Genomic DNA, 6,816 nt, shown 5'->3' with positions numbered 1-6,816 from the left:
GATTTGAGCTCCCCCCGTTGCTTCTTCACCAGATGGACGGTCCCCATGCTTGTGAAATTGAAATATAAATGTTTCAGTTGTGGGATCTAGCAAAATATTCAGCAAATGGAAGTGAAGCTCTCAAATTGAATCAAAGTGAAGATTTGAAGCAGACCGTGTGATATATGTTAAATTGTTGTTCCGAAATTGAAATAGATATGTGGATATGTGGAACTGCTATATGTGATGTGAAATGCAGATTTGTGAAACTTATATCCGTGATGTGAATATTTCACTCTTTTTAATTGAATTTTTATGTCACTCCTTTGTAATAGTCATTTTCACTCTGAACTTCACTCATTTAGAAGCGAAATTTATTAAAAATGGCATGCATATGAAATATGTCACTCCTTCGGATTGAAATTTAATATCCGTGATGTGAATATTTCACTCTGAAGTTCACTCATTTAGAAGTGAAATTTACTGAAAATGGTATGTGTATGAAATATGTCACTCCTTCAAATTGATTTTTTTATGTCACTCGTTTAACAGCTCAGCAAAATATGTGAAACTGATATTTCAATGTGTTATTGCAAGTTGTGAAACTAATTTATGTGAAAATATATGAAATTAGATCTCTGAAATATATGAAACTGCTATTTCTCTTATCTGTAACTTGTTATTTCAGTGAGATATGTATGAAAATATGAAATTACTTCCCTCAAATATATTTCAGTGTGGTGTTACAAGTTGTGAAACTAATTTCTATGAAAATATATAAAATTAGATCTCTGAAATATATGAAATTGCTATTTATTTTATCTGTAGCTTGTTATTTCAGTGAGATATCTATTGAAAACTATGAAATTACTTCCCTCAAATATATTTCAATGTGGTGTTACAAGTTGTGAAACTAATTTCTGTGAAAATATATGAAATTAGATCTTTGAAATATATGAAACTACTATTTCTCTTATCTGTAACTTGTTATTTCAGTGAGATGCGTATTGAAAACTATGAAATTACTACATTAAAATATAATTTAATGTGGTGTTACAAGTTGTGAAACTAATTCCTGTGAAATTATATGAAATTAGTTCTCTGAAATATATGAAACTGCTATTTGTCATATCTCTAATTTGTTATTTCAGTAAGATATGTATTGAAATATATGAAATTACTTCCCTACAATATATGTAGTTACTTCCCTGGAATGCAACAATTTATATTACAATGTCGTGAAACTAGATTATTTTAGCATGTGGGAGTGTTATATATTTCTCAAAATGATTGCAGTGTTTTTTGAAAGAGTTGAAATGATATTTCAGTTACATATGAATTGAAATAGCTGTGTAGCTGATCTATTTTGAAAGAAAGAAAAAGTGAAATTGACCTTTAAAGTGGGAGAGAGATTGATCCTTTAAAAAAATAAACTATCATTTTCTGTATGTGTGTGAAGTGAACTGGTTTCAGGCGTATGTGTAAAGCCAGGGGCATGTTTGAAATCACGTGGGTGGGTAGGCCTAGCTGATCAAATCACGTGAGTGGGGTCCAGCTAATGAAAAACAGTGGCTTAAATGAAGAAATGTGTGAAATACAGAGATACAACTTATGACAACTTTTGAGATGGCAAGATTCTATTGATTGGAGAACCTCCTGTCTCCGGTAGATCTCGGCACCGTAAAAAGAGATTTGCAATGTTGGCACTCGATCGGCGCTCCTCACACGCGCCAGATCATTTTTGCATCTTGGCTAACTGGACGCCATGGTACTGCATCTTGGTTTGCTTTTTTTTGAGCCGAAATCGTAGAACAATCGTTCTATGGTATTTTCTATATTAATAAACAAGTAAAAGTACAATTACAAAAGGCTAGAAAGTACTGCATCTTGGTTTGCCACTAACCACGTTGGCTGCCGATCTGTACACTCCAACTCTCCAGGGGACTGTACTGCATTACTAGATCATGAAAGACGCGCGTTGCCGCGTCCGTCCATTTCTACAATGGACCGATACGAAAGGGAAAAGTTTAATTATCATAAATTGGCCCATATATTGCAAAGTCAACAAAGGAATAAATTTAATCAGTCTGCAATGAAGCAGCACATGGAATACTTTTTTTAGGAAAGGAAAGGATTCCTTTGTCTTGTTGCGCAGGGAATCATCCGTACCGATGGAAAAGGGGTTCAAACTCTTAGCTTCAGGCATGCTAGCCGACGCACGAACGAGAATAAGATCATGATTCAGAGATGCACAGATGTGTTGCAAACCTCAAGGCAGAATGCAAAGTATTAATACTGCCAGTTCCATCCTCTTTCTTAGATTAATGCTAGGGATATATTATATATTATAAGATTTGAGCAGATTAAAGTGGTCATAGAAATCAACCCGTATAAAAAGAGAAGATATAATTTTAAACTTGAACTAATCATTTCTATGCAATCACATTAGAAATATATTTGGAAAGAAAAGCATATGAAAATACAACCAAATTTGCTAATGCAAACACCTTTGGTATTTCCAAGTGAAGGTAAATTTTCCTTTTCAAGATAAATACATGTTCTTGCCCTTGAAATTATCATTTGCATAAAAGTGGAACCTGATTGCTGGTGTAATAAGCAAAGCAATCAACATATATAATCAAAAAGAGGCAAGATCTCTACCATCTCTCATAAGAATGAGACAAAACTCAAAACTCCCTCTTTTGATGGCAATCACAAAAACTACAAATCAAATCCTCATAGAGCAAACCACATAATCAAACATGGAAGAACATTTGTGGTCCATAACATCTCACCAAAGATGTAACTCATGGCCTGCATGAGCCCCACCGTCGTCCTCGCCACCGCCGGCTATCACCATGTCTAGTAAGTTGTACCGTCCCTGTATGTTTCATTGAGATGTTCAAGAAGTTCCTTCGAGCTACAACTATTGGTGGTAGTTGCTTTCCATCTTTGAAAAGTTCACAGTTCAACCAAGAAATTATGGTAAATCTGGGAGGACAAAAGGGAATTGGAGCAAGAGTATACTCATTATTTACATATTTAACTGTAGGACTTTGACTATTTTCAACCTCTCGACATTGTGAGTAGTAGTAGTAACATGAGGAAATATGCATCTAATTAGCTGTCAAAATTCTTTTGAAGCTAGATTTGTTAAATGTAGCTTACAAATTCTTATCAACATAAATCTGTCTATGCAGATAGTGGTGATAGTCCTAAAGTTCTAGTGCCTAGAGTGTCGAGCTTTATGGACTGAATGGTTTCAACCTGAAAAGAGAAGTAGCTATTTCGGAAAACGGATATCACAACAATAGATCATGCACAAGATACATTAAATGGAGTCGAATAATTAATGCTTGAAGGTTTTAGTACTGAACTTAATTGATCATATGATTTCAAGCAAAAAATACAAGTACATCGGTAAATCCTTCAGAATTCTGCATAGTTGCTTTAGTTCTAGCAGCTATGTGGCATATGGACTGGAATAGGTTTTGTTTGCAGAAGAGTATAAGACCGAATGTGAGACACAAGAAAGTGCTTGTTGAGTGCAGGAGGAAGCTTATCTAACCTATGGGGACATAGAGGAGGCGAGGTCGTTGTCAAGGATTGAGTCGATTGCGTCAATACAGGAGGATGTCGTTGCCTGAGGAAGGTGTCATGCTTGGTCGTCGACTCATAAAGCAGGCAAAGATTATGGTGGAGCCATGGCCAACAGGGAGTGGCGCCGATCCATAGGCAATGGTTGCGATGATGCTCCTAGCAAGATCATGGGCGAGGAGAAGGAAACACATGCCAGTGTCTCATCTTCCACGAACCCAATACGTAAAATGTGTGATAGTAAATAAGGTCACAAACTGGGGATGCAAACTATCATTTTGCAAGGACAACTTACTGAAAAACACTTCATAGACCCAATAAGGTTGATGTAGTATTATCTATGTCATACAACATATAATTTGTGTGCATTCTGCGTTCTTCATGTAAGCATCCTAATAAGTTAAGTATTTGGTTGATGGACAACTTCTTGATGACTACAAAATTTACATCCATGTAGTATTCCGTGAGAATTGATCTAAATCTTAAAAAGACATACTTTGTCAATTCACATATATCATAGGAAGAGATTCAGGATAGGATGCCTTTTCAAGTCTTGTGCCAAGAGTTCTTAACTCTAATGTAGTGCGTCTATGACTTCATGCTCCACTGCAGCATCCATGCGTGTGTCCTACCAAATTTTATTAACAGAAAGTGCCTCATGAATCTTCTGCGTGGTATTCAAACACAACACATGTGGAACATTACACAATGCTTCAGCCCAGATGCATAGGCTCGGCTGAGAGGATACGTGAAGTATAACGACCATGAGGAGAGGGACTACATTACAATTACCCTTGATTTTCGGATCAAGATGAGTAGGCGGGTCACAGGGAGCACGACAAGAAGTGTAGGCTGTAGCTCCGCTGCCTAGAGTGAGGAGACAAAGATGGCGGCTGAGAGTATCGAAGTAGCAGACTTGAATAATTTCTTGAAAACTTGAAAAACATGAAAGTAGTGTGCAGTGCCGAATTCCTATAAATTAGTATCTTAATATACCTTAGATGCTAGTTCTTGAACCATTTGATGTAAATTTCACATCTCTTCAGTATACTTCGATAGCTTCAACTCTCTGCTAGCATAACTGCAAAATGAGAACATGACTCAGTTACAAAGTATACTTCGATAGTTTCTATTTATGCACACAGTTCAAAACAACAAGAAGGCATATAGCTATTCCTCACAAATCATGACTTTCTGTATTAAATCGGATCTCATTTTACCACCGTGAAGAATGTGCTCTTCTTTAAATCCAGCATAATTTTTGCCACACCAAGAGAAAATGACATTGCTACTAAGCTTAAATAGTTAGAAAAATTACTTATTTACAAACACATCTTGGCATGGTGTGAGTCATCTTGGAAAACTCCTCTTTGCCATCGTGATCGAGCCTCGTCCCACTTCGCGGGGAAAGGCACGACCGATGTGGAGGTAGATCAAAAGCGTGGCGGACATCATGCACCAAGTAATTTTTAGTCCAGAAATAAATATTGGTGGTTGTACTTCACATCATTACATCTGAGTTGAGCAACAGCAAAGAAGACTCCTGAGATAATATACCGCTCAATTGCTCATGCATGTGTTGATTAACCAAAGCTTGTGGCAAAAACGAAAAGCAAACCAGTTATGAACCTTTGTGTCAAAATATGGGGGTACACAAGCAGAAACAATGTCTGACTTTCATTAGCTCATGTTAACCCAGTCAAAAATTCAACACAAAAAGACAACTGAATGTTGAAGCTAGGCCGCATAACGTCCCAACCATTTTGGTACTAAATTGAGAGACTACCTGAGAAGCATTATCATACCTAGAACATAAGCTATATCGGGGATCTGAGGAACCTCACAGCTTCTTCTGGCAAAGTGATACTGCCTTCACAATAAGTACTCGATGAGTAAAACTATGTGAATTTAGTGCCTGCCACGTGGCGGGCCTTGTGGATCTGTAGAGCATTTGTTTGTTATCAGAGCCATTTTCTTTGCATCGTATAAGAAAAATGTAATATTGTCCTAGTGTTGTGCCATAGCTTCGAAAACAGCAGTCGTCATATTACATGGCTTCTAAAGATTCCAAAGGTTCCAGAAATCGCATCTTCTGTTTGCCAGTAACATGAACGAATTTGTGGGTCCAACCAAATCAGCAGTCAGTCAGGCTGTTTGCAAACCAAGTATATATTGTCCATGTAGGCATTAGCATCAGCCGAAATTGACCCTGATAATATAACAGGGAGCGGGGATTGCTCCTTGTGGATGAGGTGAGATCTCCATTCTTTAATAAGTTTGGGTTGCAAATTTCATAATAGCGTACATGCTCATTTTCTTATTTGTTTTTCAGGTTCACGTTGTCCCTGCTCATATGTTCAGAACGGTCATCAGCATTACCAAGTCTTGGATATAGAGGGGTGGGGTGATGGAAAGATTAACCTGCACGTTGCCTTCCACGCACGGTTGGTTGGCGTCCTTCCCGGCGCCGTTCGCCTGCACGACCGCATCGACCTCCTCGAGCTTTCTCTTCTGGCCGCTTTCGGCCTCGACAACCTCTCAGGGCGCCTCTTCCTTCGTGGGGGCAGCGGCAGCAGGCTCACATACATCGTCTTCCGAGACCAGATCGAGAAAGCAATTCATAGAAAACAGGGGATGCACGGATGGAGGAGAGGTACACAGACCTGTCGATGATGGAGGAAGTGACTCCGGCCGCCGCCATCGCCATGATCCCTTCTTTTCGTGCGAGGTTTGGAGACTCGGTCTAGAAGGGCAGAGATCCGAGCGGCTCCACTTTGCATGATGTGCTTGGCAATCCGTTTGGGCCGTCGTTGCCATCGTCAGCACTCTCTTTCTCTCTCCACGGTGAGCCGGTGACGATGGCAGAGGCGGCGCACCTGAGGGGTCGGGGGTGTGGAAGTGCGAGGCGTGTGCGGGAAGGGGAGGGGAAGTGGATGGGGGCTACGAAGACCCACAACAGAATCCTTTTTTTCAGGGGGCAGAGCAGAATCAAGTTCATTCGTTCGGCATCCAACGTTGGAGAATGTCAGCGAACGAGAAGCTTTGGATTTGGCCACGGAAATAGCTGCCCAAGGACAAACCGAACCGGCCCAGTATCAGCCCATGCGGGAGAAAAAGTGCCTTGGACGGCCAGGGATGGCTGATATGCGCGATCCGACGGCCTAAATCTGTGGGTGCGTGAGAAGGCTTGGAAAAGGTTCAGTTTTACTGTTCTTAATTATTTCTGTTTTTCGAGAAGAT

The 6,816-nt window shown here is 39.5% G+C and overlaps 1 long non-coding RNA gene across 1 annotated transcript; it reads right to left on the bottom strand.

Moving 5' to 3' along the window:
- Positions 1 to 3,298: 3,298 nt before the first annotated feature.
- On the bottom strand, positions 3,299 to 6,468 carry LOC119281571. Its single transcript, XR_005138464.1, has 4 exons — positions 5,382 to 6,468; positions 4,573 to 4,657; positions 4,369 to 4,443; positions 3,299 to 4,204 (listed from the first exon to the last, which is right to left on the bottom strand). It is a non-coding gene; the product is annotated as an uncharacterized LOC119281571 (long non-coding RNA).
- Between the last annotated feature and the right edge of the window lie 348 nt (positions 6,469 to 6,816).

The sequence above is a fragment of the Triticum dicoccoides genome, chromosome 3B (genome assembly GCF_002162155.2).
Source record: "Triticum dicoccoides isolate Atlit2015 ecotype Zavitan chromosome 3B, WEW_v2.0, whole genome shotgun sequence".
Taxonomy (NCBI): Eukaryota; Viridiplantae; Streptophyta; class Magnoliopsida; order Poales; family Poaceae; genus Triticum; species Triticum dicoccoides.
This window is presented reverse-complemented; position numbering and strand designations above follow the sequence as displayed.